We start from the raw sequence: 22,273 nt of genomic DNA on the forward strand, positions 1-22,273 counted from the left end.
ACTATACACAGAAATTGAGAAGTACACATGGTGGGAAGGAGAATAGAGACCAGTAGGCATTACAGGAAGGGAAAACTGAGTGCCAAAGAGTAAAATATTTGTGAAGCATCACATTGTCAGTCAAAAGCAAGTGCCGGGAATTGAACACACAAGAGTTTCTAGTTTCTGGGCCAACTCCAAGCTAATTCTCCCCCTTAACTGGCATTCATGGAGAACAGATGTGGTGCCACTGTAGTGTATGTGAAATTAGTTTTGCCTACTTCTTTTCCGAACACATATGTGTATTACACATGTATATTTAGCTAAAGAAGGACCATATTTTGCCAAATTCTCATCCAACATATTTTTCTAGTAGCTTAGGGGATGACTGGAAGAACTTGGGAAGGAGGCCAACGGATGATAAATGAGAGGGGTCAGGGCAAAATGGAGGTGGGAAGATGTCATGCTTTTAGCACGCATGGTTGATAGCATTGTTCCTGCTTCGCTTTTGTGTTTTCAAATGAGGATATCGTCAGGGAGACCAATGAGCCTGAATTGTATAAAATATAAGAGATTACAGAAGAGAAACAGCTACTCAAAGCCAAGTTTGCTTTCAGGACGTCTTTCATGGAGACCACAGGCCTTCAGTCTAATGAAGAGTGAGAACTATTTGAACAGTGAGTGGAATAAAAGAATTAACAGAGCCACATGGGGGCCAGGCACTATAGTTTAGTGAAGAATACTGTACTTAGGAATAGCATTATCATTCACAAAATGATATGTATATCATCCCACTCTTGATTTGTGTAGGCTTGTTTCTTGTTTCCCATAATTGGCTGGAGCACAGGAAACTTGTGAAATTTAGGAGAACCTGGGGGGAAAACTCATGTTGAGAACTCATCTCAAATTCACCCACGATAACTGGCACTTAGACACCATTGGCAAATTGAAGCTGAGGATAAGCAAAAGAATGTTTGTCATGTTTGCAAGGAGTTTCTGACTTCTTAGCATTCACACAGGCTGTTCCTTCTGTAAAGAAAACTTGTGCATACAACCTAAGTTGCCTAACACTTAGTTACCTTTCAGATGTTGCTCCAGACATTTTTCCTAGAAAGCCTTGTGCACCCCCCAAACTGGGTCAACTATCCTGTGCTTGTATCTATGTAGCTTTTATTCTACTTACTGCAGACCTTGTTGATCTCATTGAAGACAGGAATGACTGTAACCTAACACCCAGCATAGTGCCTCCCAATCTGGACATCTTCAGATTTGCTGGAGCTCAGGGTCAAGGGGAGAAGTAGGGGAAACATGAAAACTCTTCGAAGGGGTCCAATTATGAAGCCTCTTAAAAACTCACTTAAAGGGGCACCTGGGTGGCTCAGTGGGTTAAAGCCTCTGCCTTCGGCTCAGGTCATGATCCCAGAGTCCTGGGATCGAGCCCCGCATCGGGCTCTCTGCTCCGCAGGGAGCCTGCTTCCCCCTCTCTCTCTGCCTGCCTCTCTGCCTACTTGTGATCTCTGTCTGTCAAATAAATAAATAAAATCTTTAAAAACAAAAACAAAAACACAACAACTCACTTAAAGAGTTTGATTCTAGTCCAAATATCTACTCAGTGTAAAGCAGAGCTCATCAACATCCTAAAGCACGTTGTAATTTAGCCAAAGCAGAAATAAAAATTCAATTGATTAAAACTATATTTTATAGCAGATACTAGAAACCCAAGGGGCCCCAATTTAGTTCTACTGGCAGTTTACCTTTCCAGGCATATGCTTAGTCGTTTTATGGGACAAGGACCAGCTGTTATTCCTTCTCATAAAATGGGCCTTTAGGTGCTGGAGAGATAGAGATTGTGGTGCTGAGGTGAGTACTTGCTTTGCAGAGCATCCTGTCCTGTCATTTTGTTCTTCACGGCATGTTCCTGGAGCGGGAGACTCCAAGGCAAGGGGCACTATTTACCTTAAGGGTTGCCTTGGTCTTGCCCCTGTCAGCACATTTGTATGGACACAAGCATCTGCACTCAGAGGCTCACTGCTAAAACACCCACTTCACTGAATGATGACAATGCTCCCTGGTCTCATACAAAAGAAAATATTGCAACTGAGAAGTTGTCCTTCTCTGCTTTAGGTTCCCCTATGAGAGTAACCATAGGATTATCTTTGGAAACTTTGTCACGTTTCTGTTTTATTTATTTTTTTTAAGATTGTATTTGTTTATTTGACAAACAGAAATCCCAAGTAGGCAGAGAGGCAGACAGAGAGAGAGGGGGAAGCAGGCTCCCTGCGGAGCAGAGAGCCTGACTCGGGGCTCGATCCCGGGATCCTGGGATCATGACCTAGCTGTTTTAAAGAACAAAGACATTTCTCTGACTTCTGGCTGCTAAACCATGCATATGCCTTTTAATCTCAATCTCAAAATGCTAAGCAGTGTCACTTTGGTTTTAACTTTTAATTTTCATAGGACTTGTAATTTTGTCCAGTAGGTTTTGGAGGCAGCAAATTACGGCCAGCTTTATAATTTCCTTAAAAGGATATGATTGCCTCTTAAAAGGTTTTTGCTACTGTGGCTCAGGACCATTGAATTAGCCATAAATCTTGCATGCCCTTTAGATGACAATGTAAAACAACAATACAGTTGGTGGGAACAATAGCTCATAAAGGGTAAGTAATACTGGAACCCAACTGGCCTTGACATTCTGACAGAGCAGGATACCCTGAGGAAGCCAGGATGGAGCCAACCTTTATTGGCCCAGGGGGAGGAAAAGAATTCAGGAATGGCAAAGTCTGAAGGAGCCATTTCATACACGACAAGAAATATTAGAGAAGAATAAATAAAGTCACTCTTGAGTCCAGCTTGTAAAGTGATAGTTGAGATCACCTCATTTATGGCAAGTGTGAGTTGAATTTGCACTTCATTTTTTTGATGATTTTTAAGAGAAGATAAAATACTGTATATATAAATTTTTAAAACAGTAATTCAATGATCACATCTTGTAAAACGTGAAGGCTAAATTGAGACTAACACACAAAGTGTTTTGAAAAGTATTTTAGAGTCTATTTAACTTGGAACTTTAAGATAACTTTTATATTCATTTTAACTTCAAAAATAGTTAAACGGGAGAACATCTGATAAAATAGAGATGGATAAAGACATCTTCTATGCATCTTATTATTGAACTAACTTTTTCCCCAAATTAAGACTCTTAGGAGAATAATTAATTTTTTAGCACCATTGTTACACACTATTTACAATCGATTTAGCACTGTGTTAATTTGCGATCCGGTAGTAAAGGGAATATGTTCGTCTGCCTATAGATGAACTTCCATCAGTGGACTTAGGCACTGGAGTAGTTCATGTCCTTTGTATTAGTTTCTTGTGATCGCTCTTGTAAATTGTCACAAACATAACAGCAGTTTCTTCCTTCACAGTTCTGGAGGCCAGAAGTCTGAAATCAAGGTATTGGCAGAGCCACACTTCCTCTAAAGGCTATGGGAGGAATCCTTCCTTGCCTCTCCAGCTGTTGGTGGCTCCTGACCTTCCTTGGCTGTGGCAGCCTAACTAATCTCTGTCTTTGCATGACCTTTTACTTCTGTCTGTGTCCTTTTCTGACTCTTGCAAGGACATTTTCCATCGGGATTAGGGTTAACCCTAATCCAGTATGATTTCATCTTGAGCCTTAACTATTACAGCTGCAGAGACCACATTTCCAAATAAGGTCACAGTGTGATGTTCTGTGTGGACAAGATATTATTCAATCCCATCATAATGATTATAAATTAAATCTTCCAAAAGGTAAATTAGAATCTTTTGGAGTGCTCTAGATTTTCAGGACTCCAGGTCACTGCTTAATAAATGTGTACCCCGGGGTGCCTGGGTGGCTCAGTGGGTTAAACCGCTGCCTTCGGCTCAGGTCATGATCTCAGCGTCCTGGGATCGAGTCCCGCATCGGGCTCTCTGCTCGGCAGGGAGCCTGCTTCCCTCTCTCTCTCTCTCTCTGCTTGCCTCTTCATCTACTTGTGATTTCTCTCTGTCAAATAAATAAATAAAATCTTTAAAAAAAAAATAAATGTGTACCCCATCATACTTGACGGGGTTCTTGGGATCTGGAGGAAAATCAATTTTGAATTGCAAATAATAAAAACATTAGAAGCAAACATTCCCTAAAGTAATGTTTACCTTAAGAAATAGAAATAGAAAAAAAAAAAGAAAGAAAAAAGAAAAAAAAAAGAAATAGAAATAGAAATTTGGGGCCAGAACTTACTCATAGAGGGATCACATATGCATATTTTCTTTTCTATTGACTTTTTCCTGGATCTTCATGTGAATTTTTAATTTTGATTTTAGGAAGAGTTTGGAGCAGATGTTTGAGCCTTTTTTTGTACTTAAGTAGATAGAGTAGAAAAATGACCCAGTGCAAATTTTAGCTTATATGATGTCTGACTACCTGAATGATTTTCAACACAATTATCAAAGTAGACTATTAATACGGTTCTTAAATACTATATTTTATTTCTTAATACAGTTTGAATAGCACACTAGTAATTTCTAATGATGATATTTAAAAAACATTTTATAGTTCTTTATTATATTACACTGTGTATTACACAGTGTAAAGAGCCATGAGTATATTTTCCAAAGAAACATGTTGGTAACCAGTCCTGTAGTTAGTGCAGACTGTGTATGTCATTGAGACCTTTGTGAGGTCAGAAATATCTGATCTGAGAGTTCAATTTCTTACATATTTTTATCTCTTCACTTAACCTGCTGTCTCACTTGGTTCCATTAAATTAGTACTGACCTACATTGGATGGTCTTTATGTAATTGGTAATTGTACAGTTAACAAAACATAAAATTGTTTTACAAGTTCTTAGCATGTTTACAAGTTGTTTACAAGTTTCCTTAGCATGGATATATGGTGAATTCTAATATGCTGTTTGTGTGAGAATGTGTATAAGAATGGATCTTATCAATACTGTGTTTCTCAGATTGTCAGAATATTTCTCAGACATCAGAATTGAATACATTAGGGACCTGGGTAGCTCAGTTGGTTAAGCTGCTGTTTTTGGCTCAGGTCATGATCCCAGGGTCCTGGGATCGAGTCCCACATCGAGCTCCTTGCTCAGCAGGGAGCCTGCTTCTCTCTCTGCCTCTGCCTGTTGCTCTACTTGTGCGCTTGCTAGTGCGCACGCTCTCTCTCACAAATAAATAAATAAAATCTTAAAAAAAAAGAATTGAATACATGAATCATTCCTAGATATTGAATTTAGGTACAGGTGTGTACTAAAATCCTTATATTTCTATAGAACTGTCAAAATGTTTTGCTACCTATCTATGAATAGAAGGAAATGGTGATCTCTGTGCGTTTTGTATATGTTTTGTATATTCTGGTATCCTACACAGTGCTCAGTGTAAGAACTCTATGAAAAATGTACATTCTTTCAATACTTGATGAATGAAAATCAGAAATGTCATTTTAGACATCAATGGCTAGTGATGACTTTGAAGTCTCTGAGAAAGAAAACCACACATTCAGTCTCCTAAATGGAAGCAGTGAGGAAAAAGCCAGTGGTTGGCTCAGAGCTCTGTTTCAGGAATAAGATTGCCAGCACCTACACCAATTGGAGGACAACATTTTGAACTCCCAGAAAAAGCACTAGTATTTGGCAGGGGGTGATTTCTAGTCATGGATGAACTTTCCTCTTGATGTTTTCTTTGGGGAGAAAGCCCACATCAGAGACTGGAAGCCCACTCCTGCCCCTGGGGCTTGGAGGGGAGCCCTCTTGTGCCGACCTGAGCATGGTGCACACACTCCCTTGGTATTCCCGCAGCAGGGCAGCCGGTGTCCTTCCTGGGGCAGCCAAAACTTTGCACTCTGTGCAGCGAGCTCTGATGAGTCCAGATGCTGGCTGTGTTCCTTACGCATGGCATGATCTTTGCATTTTAACTGTTGGGGCCTTTATTGTCAAGGCCATGTCCGGGGTTCCGGAGAGTCTGTGTGGGTGTGTGATGGAGAGGCCCAGAATCCAGGCAACTGTCCCACTGGCCAGGACCAGACAGGCTGAAGGAAGACACTGTATTTATGTGTGTGTTATTAGAAGCCCTGGGCAGGACGTCAGAACACCTATAGCACCGACTGCCCCGATCCTTCCATTCAGTAGCTGTGATTTTTAGCCAGTCACATGTGAATGTTCTGAGCTTCGGTTTCGCTTCTGAAAGTCAAATTTTGGGGCATGAAACGAGATAGATTCTGCATTTCTGAGATGCTGCATTCGCTGTATGAAAGGCCCTCTGTTCCCTCGCAAGAGGTGGATGGACCACCTGGCAAGGAACAGCGAACAATTTCTTCATGATAGACTTTCTTGTGTAACAGACATAGGAACAAACCCCATTCATATTGCATTTTCTGTGCAACAGATTTGCCTGCCTAACCTGACCCTGGAATGTAGACCCTACATCACTGGTGACGGTTCAGCGCTGGAAGGAGATCTGTCTCGGCCCCATCTTTTGCACCACTTGGCATCCTTTGACCTCCTGTTTCCAGATCCTTCGGCTGCCGAAGGTTTCCGGTTCCAGCCGCCACTTTGCAACCAGCTTTGCACAGGCTTGTTGGACTCTGGGGAACTCAGTGACTGGTTCTCTTGTTCCTGTTGAGGTCCAGTGGTTTCCTTAGCATGGATATATGGGACTGGTTTGTGTCCCTTCAAGCACACTATTCTTTCCTGTTCTATTATCACTGTATCACGGGATCATAAGTAGGAATGACTGCTTACCAAAGCTAAATTCTCTAGACATGATGTTACGCCGTGACAAGACAAACAGGTTCTAACCTCACCATTTCTAATACTACAGTAGCTTGGCTTTATTTAGGAACATGTTTCCTTTATTTTAACATTTAGTCTCACACCTGGTATCCCTCACATTTCCAAAGGTCGCATAGGCCTTTTGCTTTTGTGAAAGACCTATGTTGGTACCTGTTTTCACTAACTGAAAGAAATCTGAGGAGGATTTTTGCTTTTATGAAAAAGGCGGAGAGTGAAAATAGTGTTCATGGTCTGTTTCCCAGTGAGTCATTAGGGAGGCAGCGTGCACCCCGAGAGTGTCCACCGTGTCACCGTCAAACTCCTTCCCTGGGAATTACACTTGGGTGCCAAGCTGCCAGAACTTCGAATTGTGTCTGTGAGCATCTGTGCTTTATCTCAATTTAGTTTGTGCATCTGTTAGCGACATGTCTCTTAAGGTATCAGGATAGCATAAGAGAGGTTACCTTCTGAATCTGGCAACGCTCAAAACATTTTCCATATAAATGAATGATCGTTGCTTCTTTGCTCTAGGTCGTTTTGGCTTATGAAAGCTTTCACAGAACGCTCTACTTTTGGAGACTGGGGGAAGCTCAGTTAGAATAATGCCAGGGTAAGCAACTTGATTTCATTTTGGGTATTGGATGTTAATATTATTATGTCATTAAAAATAATATAACATTTGTATTTTAACATAGTCGTGTTTCTCAGTAGCTCCTTGGGGCTTTGTACAAATTCGGGGAAAGGTGGAATTGCTGAAGACAAGGGCTACCTAGTAATGATTCTGGGACCGGGTCGTTGAATACTGTAGTCACTGCCAAGATAGATAACATCGGTTCGAGGACAAAGAGCAAATGCAAATTGAGAGAAAGAGCCAATCATAGAAAGGAAGAAATATTTGTGCAGAAATAATTAGAGATCAGAGGACTCTATTATATTGAAATAAACTTGTGTATAATATCAAGAATATTAAAAATAATGTGACTGTTTTCCCTGTGTCTGTACACAGTCACAGGACACAAATCATCAGTAAACTCATGTTAAGAATAAAGCAAAAATACCTAAAGACTTGGAAAGATAATCTAAGGTTATCTGAGATCAAGTCCCTGTCCACTCATGATTCAGCCTAATTCAAGAAAGGTTTATTGAACCCCTACCACATACAACACATTAAGCGACACAGGAAGGGTGATGCAGATTAAATAAGTAATTGCAGACTTCAAAAGATTTACACTTTGAAGATAAGCCAAGCAAAAAATATTTGAAATACTAGGTGGAACATGATAAGCACACAAGAAACACAGACACAATTTTATTTAACTTCCAAGTAAGATTAAATCAATTTTGTTGGGGATCAAAAATGACTTTGTGATAGACAAAGCCCCCTTCCCCGCCCCTCCAGATTCACACACATATAAATAATGATTGCCAAGAAACATATGGAAACATATTTAGCCTCACTTATAATTGAAGGGATATGAATTAAAACAAATGTAGTGGGAAGAATTTATTTTAAATGCTTAAATTTATCTCTCCCTATGTCAGGTTTATGTCTCAGTAAGATCTACCTTGACCACCCATATAAGATAGAAGTCCACGTCACTCTCTTTTCCCTTACTCTGAATTACTTCCTTCATAATTCTAACACTGTAAGGAATTACATATACATATATACTATATACATAGTATACTACTTGTATACCATATATAATATATAGTATTTTACAGAATTTATGTTAAATACAAAATACATAAAATACTTTTTTGTTTATTCCATAGATAAAATAAACTATAAACAAAGAAATAATAAATACTATTTATCTCATCTGTGAAATGTGAGCTCAATAAGGGGAAGGACTTCAATGTATTCCATTCATTGCTGTATCCATAGCTCCCAGAGCAAACCTGGCAGAAGGTAGATGCTTAATAAATTTCTGGAATAAAGGAAAAAATGACTGAAAGTAAGTCTTCAATTTTTTTCCTCCGCATGGAGAGCCAAAAGATCATAAGATCTCAAGATCAGACATCCAATTAGTGGGGAAAGGACTCTTGCTTAGATCTCTGGCATTTTCTAAGCCCTAATTATCAGAACAAGAGCACAGAGGGTTCTTGGGCAGTGGCCTGAGAAGTAATAAAGTGATCCTTTGCTTCTTACTCAGTATTTCCTGAAGCACATTCTCCTCAGAAACCTTACAGCAAGGAAGGTACTGCCAGAGAAGAGGATGTGGGCATTTCTCCGTGCTGCCTGAGATACCATCTTGGTCGTGAAAGCCTCCAACCTGCAGCCCCCACAACAGCAGGTATGATTTTCAGGATCAAACTGGCTACGGTTGTTTTAACAATGCCCAAATGTGAGCAAGTAGACAGCATCACACTTGCCTCGTGGGAGTATAACTTGGCCTAGAGTTTCAGAAGTATCATTTTATAACATTTATCAAATGTCATTTCATTTTAGAAATTCCTTTTTCAGGAATGTCTGTCAGGAATCTGAGAAGGCAGTGTGGTGAAATGGTTATAAGCAGAGACTTTGTAGGTCAGAGGAACTGAGTCGGAGCCCTGCCTTCTGCACTTACTGGTTGGCAGGAGGCAAGTGATTTACCTTCTCAAGGCTGTTCTCTCTCATGAATGGAATGAGACTCATGACAATGAGGGTTAAATGAGGTAACTCAGGTACTTAGCCCAGTGACAGGCACAAAGTAAACAGTAAATAAATGATGGCAATTATGACTATGTTAGATGTGCACAGAGATATTAACTTCAGTATTACTTATAGTTGCAGAAAATTAGAATCCAGCTAAATATCAAGTAGTAGGGCACAGGGTAAATACATTTTGTCATTCATACTGTGGAAAACTATGAAGCAGCTAATGATAATATTTTGAAGAATATTTAATGACATAAAAATGTCCAATGGGGGAAAAAAGCTAATGTGTTCCATTGATTACTATATGATACTCTGTGCTGGTTTTAATATTTTTAAAAAATCTACATAATAAACCTAAAATATAGGTACAGTTTTCTCTATTTATAATTAAAGAAAAAGCCCTTTGAGATTACATAGTTGGTAATTGGCAGAATTTATTGTTGAACTGTACTCCCAGAGAAAATAGATTAGAATTTTATATCTGTATTTATCTATAAATGAATGATATGTATATATATATATATATCTTTGTGTGTATAGATAAGTATGTATCCATGTACCTGCATATATGTTTGTGTGTGTGTGTGTGTGTGTGTATGAACAAAGTTCTGGATGCTAAGATTTCAGGCAAGTGTTTTTTGTTTTTTGTTTTTTCCTTGAGGAGGGAGAGAGGGAACTGGGGAGGAGCAGAGGGAGAGAAAGAATCCCAAGCAGACTCCACGCTCAGTGTGGAGCCTGATGTGGTGCTCGCTTTCACAATCCTGAGATCACGACCTGAGCCGAAATCAAGAGTCAGACACTTAACTTACTGAGCCACCGAAGCACCCCAAGTTTACTTATGTTTAAAATGCTTTTGTATTTTCCAAATTTTTTTTTCATTTTTATTTATTTATTTGACAGACAGATCACAAGTAGGCAGAGAGGCAGGCAGAGAGAGAGGAGGAAGCAGGCTTCCCACTGAGCAGAGAGCCCGATGTGGGGCTCGATCCCAGGACCCTGGGATCATGACCTGAGCCGAAGGCAGAGGCTTTAAACCACTGAGCCACCCAGGTGTCCCTGTATTTTCCAAATTTTATACAATAGATATATATTAGTTTGATAAAAGAAAAATTATGAATAAGTCAAAATAATAGAGAAGTCTTTTTAAAGGAGGTAGTATGGAGAGACAGACAGGTGAGAACATGGAAAACACAGAAAAGTTGGGCATCCCTGGTGTATCTGGCTAATCAAAGGAGTCTCACGTTAGTCAGTCAACACATAAGTAGAGGCAAAGTGGCTTTGAGTTTCTTGATCAGGTTTATGCACAAACAGTTCAGTTAGCAAATATTTTCAAAGACAAGAGTAATTTTCTCTGAGGTTAATCAGGTTAAAGAGAAATGACTTTCATTTCGTTTATATTGGGTTTGAGGTTTCAGGATGACATGTATAACATTTTTAAGGAAAGTGGAAATAGAGTGATGGTAGCTTTTGATAAAGAGGCACAACCGAAGTCATTGGTGAAATGTAGTGAGTGTAATCTCTCTGAATGAGAAAGAAATGTCATCTTGATGAAAACATCAGCGTTTAGGGGAAATGAAAAGGAAAATGAGCCAGAGAAGGAAACCCAAAAGTAACTTTCATGGGAGCAAGGAAGATGCTGAAGTCAAGAAAATAAGGAAAACATGATATGCTATCAAGAGGTCAAGGAGGGCGAAGAGTGAGAAAAGATAATTGGATTTGGTGCTTAGGATTTATCTACAATTTCAAAACATTGGTGGCAGCAGAAGCTGGGTTGTACACTGTTAGACTGTGTGGATGTGAATCAAGTTGAAGAGGCAACTACTATTCAAGAGGTTTGATGACTGGGAAGGGTTACTTCTATGGTGAAAGGATAAGGGTGTGAGGTACAGGGAAATAAATCAGCAGTAAAGAAGTTGTATGAGGGAGGAAGGCAAAAACCGCTGGAAAAATCCCCAAGGGATGTTATACAGAATGAGATCCAAAGTGAGTAGAGTGAGTTACTTTGGCAAAAAGAAGAGGTATCTTTCCCCCTCAGAGAGCAAAGAGAACAAGAACAGGATTGCAAATACCCAGTGAGGTTTTATAGATACTGTGAGAGATTAGGAAAATTGAGGAACCTTGTTTCATAGAGTCTCAATTTTCTTGGTCAAATAGGAAATGTGGTCATCTGTCTAGAATAAAAGATAATGGGTGGGATTGGTTACGTAAGGATAGCAAAAAAGATGTGTGAAAATCATTGCGGGAAGACGATGCAGATCATTACACTGAGAGAGACGGAACAATTTCCAGGTAACAATGTGCCCATGTGATCTTGGAGAGCACGATTTTCCCTTTCAGATTACTCAGTGTCTTTGGCAGTACTCAGGTGCCTGGGATCACGCTCAAGAAATAGTATTCTTGAGCATTTATGGAGTGATCTTCAGTTTATAGAATTCACTTACACGTCCTTTCATACAGAGTAAACTGGTAGTTGGACTTGATCAAGACAGGCAGTGGACAGGGTGGAATTTTCCTGTAATGTTGGGGTGCGCTGCCTTAAAAATGTTGCCCCTAAATGCACAGAGGAGCAATGAAACCATGCCAGTATGTGGGATGAGGAGACTAGAGATCATATGAGGTTTAAGGGCACATTCTGTAGCATCAGCAGGAGGTGTGGGAAATTAGGATTTTGTGGTCAGAGAAAATTCTGTTTTGCTTTATGACATATATTATAAAAAAAAAATCTCCCAAACTTCTAGCTTGTTAACTTAATTAATGAAAAAAAAAAGGACTTCTTTTATTGATTTCTGGAGATATTTTATTATATAAATAAATTATTACATTTAATCAGATTTATTCTTAGGCTCTGAAATATTATTAAAATATCTTCTAATTTTTCTTTTATATAATAATCTGATATTTCTGGCTTCTCTCTGATCAAATAAATTACACCTATAGCTATATCTTTATTCGACTACATCCATGTCTATAGTTATGTGTATGTCTGTATCCCTATCTACAGATCTATTTTTGATTGATCTTGCTTTAAACTTATACATTAACTTAGCTGATATTTCATTCATTCATATCCATATTCATTGCATTCATATTCAGAAATAAAGTATGAATTCTTTACTTCTCCAAATAAGAAAGAAAAATCCCCTAATAGTTCCCATCATATGACTCATGTTTGATGTGTGTATGTTTTTTTAAAAATCTGGACACTTTATTAAGTTTTTAATATAATTCTAATAATATGTTTTATTTAAAAATATTTTTATTTATTTATTTGAGAGAGAGAGAAAACATGAGAGAGAGAGAGAACATGAAAGAACCACAAGGGACAGAGGGAGAGGGAGAAGTAGACTCCCCACTAAGCAGAAACCCAAAGAAGGACTCATTCCCAGGGCTCTGGGATCATGACTTGAGCTGAAGGCAGACACTTAACCAGCTGAGCCAACCAGGCGCCCCTCTAATAATTTGTTTTAGTTGATTTTGGGGGTTTTATAGATAAAATAATAATAAAAATGATTGCTTTTCTCCCCATATTTACAGGATTTTTTTTTCATTTTCTTTATTTTATAATCAGAACTTTCATTTCTTCATTTATTGCAAAACTAGAATTTTAATCACAGTATTAATAAACTTAAGCTTATATTTTTATTTAAAAGAAATGCTTTCAAAACGCCATTTCAGTATTTAACATAGGTATTCTTTATTATGTTACCGAACATTGGAATGATGTATTGGAACTTATTAGAAAACTTCTCTGGCGTAGTTTTGTAATTTTAGGAAGCCCCTTCCAGCCAAGTAAAGCCTGCAAGACCGTGTGAGAGGAAAAACCTGGGTGATCTGGCTCCTGACTCTCAGTCTGCTCACCCCTACTTTATTTCCACCACCCATCTCATAAATAGCAATTCTCATGTTCTGGTTCCTCTTGGTACAACTTTCTTTAGCACAATCTGCTATTGGCCATTATCCCAGCTCTAATCAGCCGCTTTTATTCACAGACTCTGCAATTGTTTCTTCTTGGTTCCCTGTGCTCAGAAACAAACACATGTCTGCAACCTCTTCTGCAGGGCTCTTGGAACGCACCTGTTAGTCTTCTCCTCTCTGGGGCTTCTTGATGGGGCTCAGGCAAGTCTCAGTCTGTCCCTAAATCTTTTCATCATTGATGAAATTTATTATATTTTTTTCTTGTTGAACTAAAATGCTACTTAAAATGACTTCTTCATATTGGGAAATTCTTGAATTTTTGAGATAACCACACTTAGTTATAGTGGGTTATTTTATATGGTATAACTAAATTCTATATGGTAGTCCATCATTATAAAAATAGATTTTTCACACCTATGTTCATAAGTGAGATAGAGCGTTTTGACATTAGACAAATTTGGGTGGGAAAGACCACGTTCATTTTGTGAAATAAATTAAATAATTTCAGAATTTTTCCTGGGCTTTTAAGTGTGAATTATAAGGAAATCATCAATTTGAAAGCTTGAAAGCTTTCTCCAAAGGGCTTGTCAGGTTTAACTGACCTCCTTCCACAAGTGTGGTTGAGAGTAGCTCTTGGATGACTTTTTCACTTTGTTACTGAAATAATTCTTTGTAAGGTTTCTAACTTAATTCTGGAGATTTCAGATTAAAATTTACCAGAAGCTTATCATTCTCATTTTGATTTTCAAATTTATTACATTTTTGTTCATATTTAAAAATTTTAAACCACAAGTTTTCTATAAATTTGGTTGAATTCTCTATTAAATAATAAGAGAATGTAAATTTAAAAATTATTTTTAGTAAAAATGTTTTAACTGCATTTATTTATTTCTTCTGTATTTATATACTGTATTTGTTCAGTATTTTCATTTTTTCCTAAATACTCTGATTTTTTTTCTTCAATTCAATTACTTCATCGGGAAATATTTCTAAACATTTATAAATATTTTACCTTTAATTTATAAATTGATATATTGTAATCAATGCATTAAAAGAAAGAATTAATATACCCATAAATTATATTTAGACTTTTTTGGTGACTTAGCAAATGGTTATATCATGAATATTGATGTACCCTTGAAAATAAGATGTATATTATATATGTGTGTGTGTGTATGTGTGTGTGTGTATAAAGACATTTTTTCATTTTAAAACCATATATATATATGGTTTATATGGTATATGGTTTATATGGTTTATATGGTATATATACATATATATATATACTTGCTCGGGTTATGTAGAATATGAAATCAGCCACAATATCTGGCTTACTTAAAGGTAACACAGAGGTTGCTGGGGGTGAAGGAATGTTTCTGAGAAGGGTGTAGGCCTTTGGAAGGCCAAGGCATGCGGGTGAGCACTCTTCTGTTGGAATGCCTGGAGGAGTTGCCTTCCTGAAGCTGAGAATCAACTCATTTAATGAGCTCAGAATTGCCCTGATTCTAAAGCCAAAGATATTTCAAGAAAAAATAAAAAGCTAAAGACCACTACCTGTTATGATCACAGATGCAAACAGCTTTAGCTGTTTTAGCATATCAAATAGTATAAAATATGATAGCATAGCATGACCGAGGTTTATCTTGAGAATGCAGGACTAATTAAGAACGAAAGAAATCAATCAATACAATTTATGTCAACAAACTAAAGAAGAGAAATCATACAATCTTTTCAGAAATATGCAGAAGAGCATTTGACACAGTTTGAATCCTTTCAATGAAAAAACTCTCTGCAAATTGGGAATAACAAGGAAATTCCTCAGTCTGATGAAGGACCTTGTTAGAAGAGGAAATTTGCTAAGCATGATACGCTCTAGAAGAATAAATGAAACAAGATGGGATTGTGAGGGAGACAAACCATAAGTGACTCTTAATCTCACAAAACAAACTGAGGGTTGCTGGGGGGAGGGGGGTTGGGAGAAGGGGGTGGGATTATGGACATTGGGGAGGGTATGTGCTTTGGTGAGTGCTGTGAAGTGTGTAAACCTGGTGATTCACAGACCTGTACCCCTGGGGATAAAAATAAATGTTTATAAAAAAAAAAAAAAAAAGAAGAAGAGGAAATTTGGACACAGAGAAAAAGCCACAAGAAGACACAGTGACAAAGCAGCCACCAGCAAGCCAAGGAAGGAGGCCTCAGAAGAAATCAAACCTTCTGACATCCTGATCGTGGACTTCTACCCTTCGGAACTGTGAGACGTACATTCCACTGGCTTACATCATCTAGACTGTGGTACTTTGTTATGGCAGCCTGAGCAAATTAATACAGGTATTCACGAAACAAACAAAACAAAACAAGACAAAACAAACAGCAGCTAACTTCAAATTTAATGGGGAAGGATTGACTTACTAAGATTGGAAACAAAGCAAGGGTGTCCACTTTTACCACTACTGTTCAAAATCATAGTGAAAGTCCCAGGCAAGGCAATAAAAAAAGAAAAATAAATAAGTAGTATACAGTTTAGAAAGGGATAAATGATACTATCCCTATTTATACACCCCAGAATTAAGTATATATCCCTAGAAATCCATAAAAAAGCTCTTTAACAAATGAGCTTAGGAAGGTCATAGGATACATGGTGAATATACAAAAATAAATTATATTTCTATATATTAGCAATAACAATAGGAAATTGAGTTAAAATGATACTAAAAATCTTTAAAAATACAATGCCAAAAAATAAAACACTTAGGTATAAATCTGTCAAAATATATACAGAATCTGTATGCTGAAAACCACAAAAGATTGATGGGGAAATATCAAAAAAGACTGAAGATTCAATATTATTAACATGTCAAATTTCTTTAAGTGATCTATAGATTTAATGCACTCCCAATCAAAATCTGAAACAATTTTTTTTTTTTGCACATAGTAATGAAGTGATTCCAAAATTTATACGGAAAGAATTAGAATAGCCCAAACAGCTTTGAATGTGAAGAAAAATGCTAGGAAAACTCACCCAATTTTAAGACTTACGAAAAAGTTATAGAAATCAAGAGTGTGTGGTATTAGTGTAGACAGACCAGAAGAGAGAATCCAGAAATAGACTCACACTGATATTGTCAAATGGCTTTTAACAAAGATACAAAAGCAATTCAATGGAGAAAAGAGTCTTTTCAACAAATAGTGCTAAAATAATTAAACATCCACAGGTAGAAAAACAAAAAAAGGAAAACACAACACACACAAAAACAAACCCCCAACAGATCCATGCCTTGCACTCGATACAAAAATTAACCCAAAACAGACCATAGACTTAAATGTGAATCCTAGAATTGTTAAATTTCTAGGAGAAAATATCAGAGAAAGTCTCTATGATCTTGGATTATTTTTAAAGAGTTCTTAGAATTAATTATTTGGTGTCTTTGTGATGACAAAAGCACAATTAAAAAGTGAATGAGATAAACTTCATCAAAATTAAACATTTCTTTGCAAAAGTCACTTTCAAGAAAATGAAAAGACAAACCGAAGACAGGGTGAAAATATTTCAAATCACACATTTCATAAAGATGTATTAAGTATATATGAAAACTCTTAAAATTAATATTAAGAAAGCAAACACTCAATTAAAGATGAGTAAAAGATCAGATTAGACACCTCGCCAAAGAACACACACAGCTGACAAATAAATGCATAAAAAGATTAGCAAGTAGAAAAATGCAGATTAAAATGGTAAGATACCATTAAATACAGATTAGGATGAGAAAAACAAACAGATGGACAGAAAACTCTTACAAGTTCTGGTGAGAATATACAAGGGGAGCTCCCATATATTGCTAGTAAAAACGCAAAATGAGAGACAGACATTTCAGAAAATAGTTTAGAAGTTCCACGTAAAAGTCAGTATATATACACTTACTACATGACCTAGAAACTATTCCACAGTATTACACTCAAAAGAAATAACTTGTGTTCCCATGAAAAACTTTACAGGTATTTCATTCATAAATTTCCCAATTGGAAATAACCCAAATATTCTTCAAAGGGGGAATTCATAAGCATTTATGGAACTTCCATACATTGGAATGCAACTGACCAATAAGAAAGAAAAAAAATTAGTGCTAAATTTAACAATATGGTTGAACTTCAAATGCATTATGCTGAATGAAAGTAGCAAGACTATGAAGACAACATACTCTGTGATTCCAGTTTCTGTCAAAGGTAAAATTATGGGAAGAAAAAAAATGGGTCAGTGGTTATGAGGAGCTGGTCACAGAAGGGATTACTTGGGTCAATGGACCTATTCTGTACCTTGGTTGTGGTAGTGTCAAACTCATAGAACTGTACATTTAATTTACATACAGTGTATGGTGTATAAGTTAAAAATGAATAAAGCAAAACAAAAAATCATCCCTAGATGATCAAGAAGATCAGATATTAAAAAAAGAAATATCAGATATAAAATAAGAGAAAGTGTTCTGGAGGTTTGTTAAGTAATTAATAGAATTTTATGGGGTTTCTTTTGTATTTTTTAAAATGTTTTTGGCATTAGTTTTTAAAATTCGCTGTAATGATTTCCTTTTTCTCCACAAAAGAAAACTTGGATCAGCCTCTTGGTATTCAAAGTATTTTTATTTAAAAAAATAAAGATGATGATCTGCAATGTAACACTTAATATTAACTTGTGATACTTTAAAAAAAATTGTCAAACATGTTGAATTCTATGAATATCCCAATTTAATTTTAATTTTTAATTTTTTTCACATTAAAACACTCATAATTGAAGTATTTTTATTTTATGTACAGTGAGTTAGCATTAGGGTAGTTATGCTGGTTATCTACACAGTTAAGGTAGGTCTCTTGGGTGACCCATTCAAGGAAGTTCCCTTAAGGCAACTTAATCCTTTGTGCACTGATGGAAACATGGCAGCACGAATGGAGGGCATATTTCTGGATCAGACCGCGCCAGTTTGAACAGACGTGTCAAGAATGAGAACCCTGGCCAGATTTCCTCAGATGGCTTCCCAGAGTGCTGCTGGTGGACCCATCTTGCTCTTGCATGCAACAAGGCAAAAAGCCCAATTTAATCTTTAAATTGAGGATAATTTTGCCAGTAACGGGGCTCTGTAAATGGAAATAAGTAAAGTAAGAAATCGTGTACTTAGATTTGCCTTTCTTTGCTTATTTGTCTCTGATGTTTCTCATCTATACGACTCTAACACCCTGCAGCTATGTTCTTTTATGATTTCATTTTAACCCAGAAAGTTTAATAATTATATTTATTAACAACATTTCTTCTCATATCAGTCTTCTTACCCTGTGGAGTTTCAGTTCAATAATCATTATATATCTGTAATATAGAAGTGTCTTCACACGTGTGTTCTTTCTTACATTTAATCATTAGTTCTCTGGAATACACATTCATGATTTTTATAGAAAAGTTAGTAAATTTTCCAAGGCTTTGTTAAAACTGAAAATGTCTTTCTGTTGTGGAAACAGATGAACGATAATTTGTTATATTCGGTCAATATGGGTGATATGTTATACCTTCTGAGAAATGTGATATGATTTTTAATAAATAAACGTGATAAGACTTTTGTGCTTGAAACTTGTACAATTAAGTTTTTTATTGAAATCCATATTTCTTTTTTTAAAAAAGACTTTATTATTTATTTGTCAGAGCACAAACAGGGGAGCAGCAGAGGCAGAGGGAGAAGCAGACTCCCTGCAGAGCAGGGAGCCTGATGTGGGGTTCAACCCAGGACCCTGGCATCATGACCTGAGCTGAAGGCAGATGCTTAACCAATTGAACCACCCAGGCATCCCTAAATCCATATTTCTTATATATGCTTGATTTCTGTGCTCTTATTACTCAATACTCTCATTACTCCTCCAGGTGTTGGTTTTAGCTCATTCATTCTGATTTATTTGGGAATGTCTGTTACTTATTGGCAATGTGAATATGATATAGTTGGGTCTACGGGCTGCTGCGGTCCTCTGCAGTGCCTTAGGTCCAGTGAACTGGACAAGACCAGAGCCATTGGCGTGGGTACACTCGGCTGTGGGGGCCAGCTGCAGGTACCTGTGTGGTGGGGGGGCTGGTTGCAGACACACATGTACCAGTGGGGCCCAGGGCAGGAAGCATGGGCTGGGGCCAACTGTGGGTATTCTGGTAGCCGCTGGAGCCCTGGTGGTCAGTGTGAGTTACTCTGTTCTCTGGGTTTTGCCACAGGGCATGGCAGCAGAGGCCAGTGACAGAAGACAGGGCTTGGCTGGGGCCCATGGGCATCTGTGAGGGCCCTGGGTGTTGTCACTGGGCTTTCCTGTGGTTGCGCAGTCTCCTTGCAGGTGTGCACTGCAGTGGAGGGTGGTGACAGGTGTCAGGTCAGTGGCATGAAGTGCACAGCTGGAGGGGCTCGTCCTGAGTACATGCATGGTAGTGGGGGGTCAGCTGCAGCAATCCAGTGAAATATCCTGCACTCATGAATCTGGGGAGGCCGGGCTGGCTGCCAGGGCAGTTCCTGGGTTCTAGCAGGGCTGGGGAGTGGGGAAGGGTGGGTCGAAAGTAGGAGGGACTGAGATGGCTAACGTCAGCAATTGCTAATACCTGTGGGGCAGAAGCTGGGGCAATCTTCAGGGTGTCTGCCTTGATTGCACTGCCCTTTGGTTTTTTCATTGGCAAAGTCTGCAGGGTTTCTCTGCAGAGCAGGTTACTGTGAACCGTGATTACTCGGGCTGCGCGGATGCTTCTGGAAACCCCTCGTCATTTCTAGTTGCCTCTATAGGTCTCAGATTTGCCCGTCTGAAGCTGATTGAAACTTAAGTGGGACCTTAAACTGGTTGCACACCCAACTCTTCTCTTCCAAGTGAGGGCAGCTCTTCCTAGCTGGGAAGCTCCCCTTTGGTTTTGAGCCACGTTGGCTTGGGGCACAGGATGAGGCAGGCAAAATGAAGCTGTTTTCCTTCTCCTTTTCTTCGGTTATTCTTAGACTTTTGGTTTTAATGTGTTGCTGAAGTTTCCTAAGTGGACTCCAGAGTCCTCCCAGGACTGTTTTTATTCATGGAAGGTTCTGATTGTTATGGGGGGAGGCAGACTGTCTGCTAGGGATCCCCTAAGTTGTCCTTTTGCAGACGTTCAGCTATCGCTCTCTGCTCCATTGCATACTTTATAAATCAGGTCTTTTTTCACACAGATAGTCTTACAATTTTTGTTGCTTTTATCCTTAGGTTTTTTACTGCAGAAGAATATTTACAAAGATCCATAGCTAGTTTTGTTCAATGATACTTACTTGAATATAATTTGTTAATCTTTTTGAATAATGAATATTTTCTTATTTAAATTATTTATATGGTTTTAGTGGAAGAAAACTTGGTCACTGCTACTCATTCAATCATCATGGCTAAAGCTGAAAAATCAAGTGTATCAAATATTATTAATTTTTCTTGTTAATGTGAAGTCATAAACATGAATTTTAATTATGATTCTGAGCCATAAAACACTGAAAATTTCAAAGCTTGTTGACTTGTTGGCACTTAATAAATAGCCATAGGCTAGTATGCTTTTGTGAAGTGGTGCTTCTGTCTGTCATTTGTCCATTTTCTCCCCCTTGCTTTCAACATGCATGTTATTAAAACCATCCTCTTCCCCGAAACAATTCATTCCTTCTGATGTTGTGAGTGTCATTTGTTAGGAACCAAAATTAAGTTAACCCAATTTATTATAATGATGCCTAAAATAGGAGTAATGGCTTCTGAGTAAGAACTTGAAGGCCTATTCTCAAAGTGATGTATGTAGCTTAACAGCAAATGAACACTGTGAGATTTAGTGCTGTTCATCAGGGACCTTATTTTCTTATTTACCTATTATTTGCAGCTCCTTAGATGTTTGGGATTTCCACTATAAATATTATGTCATATAATATTTTTCAGATGTGTCCTCTCAAGCCTATCTGTAACTCCTTGGCTGATCTCACTACACAAAAAGACAAATCTCCTTTGACAGAGAAGCTGTATCTTCCTTCTCACCTCTTGAAAGTTGAAGGGATAATGAATGTCGCATTTCATCCTAATTCATCCTGACAGTCTTACTCAAATCTTGGAGATGAAAATTTCCCAGGCAGCAGGGCTCTGTGCCCCATGAAATATGCTGGGACTTCTGCAAGTTCACATGATGTATCAAAGTGACTCAGCTAAGTGGTTTCCAGGATCATTTGCCATCTTCTGGATGAAAATCACAAATCCCACATTTAAAATTGGAGACATTTTGTGTAAGGCCCATAAGCAACTCATAGTGAATCACTAACTGATTTTACATGGGAAAAAGAAAAAAAAAAAGAGTGAAGAAACTCAAGGTCACTTAGAAAATATTCCCGTGCCAACACAGAGAGTATCACAGAAGGTTTCTCCTAAGGGAGTGCCTTCCTCCAGAGGCGTTTTTTTCCCCTGGGCTATGTTTCTCATATGAAAAAAGTTCCAGCTGAATAAGAAGATGCCAGTTTTAGTAACTAACTAGTTAGTGAGGTCATTAAAGATCAATGATGTGGTTTGTCTAAGACAAAATGAAAAAAATACTAATGAACGTATTAATAAAGGAAAACTGACAACTGGTTATGCATATACTCTACTCGACCCTATAAAAATAAAAAATATGACGGAATGGAAGGTAGGTAAGGGAAAAGAATAGTGACAAGAAACCACAATGAGATATCACCTCACACCAGTCAGAATGGCTAAAATCAACAAGTCAGGAAATGACAGATGCTGGCGAGGATGTGGAGAAAGGGGAACCCTCCTACACTGTTGGTGGGAATGCAAGCTGGTGCAGCCACTCTGGAAAACAGCATGGAGGTTCCTCAAAATGTTGAAAATAGAACTGCCCTATGACCCAGCAATTGCACTATTGGGTATTTACCCTAAAGATACAAGTGTAGTGATCCAAAG

The 22,273-nt window shown here is 37.9% G+C and overlaps 2 long non-coding RNA genes across 2 annotated transcripts in view; both read left to right on the top strand.

Moving 5' to 3' along the window:
- The window catches only part of LOC309862870, a 42,697-nt gene extending 36,154 nt beyond the window's left edge, over positions 1-6,543 (top strand). Inside the window, exon 3 of the long non-coding RNA XR_014310766.1 lies at positions 6,392-6,543. This is a non-coding gene — a long non-coding RNA (uncharacterized lncRNA). The remainder of the gene's footprint in view (positions 1-6,391) is intronic.
- A 770-nt stretch (positions 6,544-7,313) lies between these two features.
- LOC309862869 lies at positions 7,314-21,918 on the top strand. The gene is made up of 3 exons (XR_014310765.1): positions 7,314-7,387; positions 8,934-9,074; positions 21,263-21,918. It is a non-coding gene; the product is annotated as an uncharacterized lncRNA (long non-coding RNA).
- The last annotated feature ends 355 nt before the right edge of the window (positions 21,919-22,273 follow it).

The sequence above is a fragment of the Mustela nivalis genome (assembly GCF_964662115.1).
Source record: "Mustela nivalis genome assembly, chromosome: 4".
NCBI lineage: Eukaryota > Metazoa > Chordata > Mammalia > Carnivora > Mustelidae > Mustela > Mustela nivalis.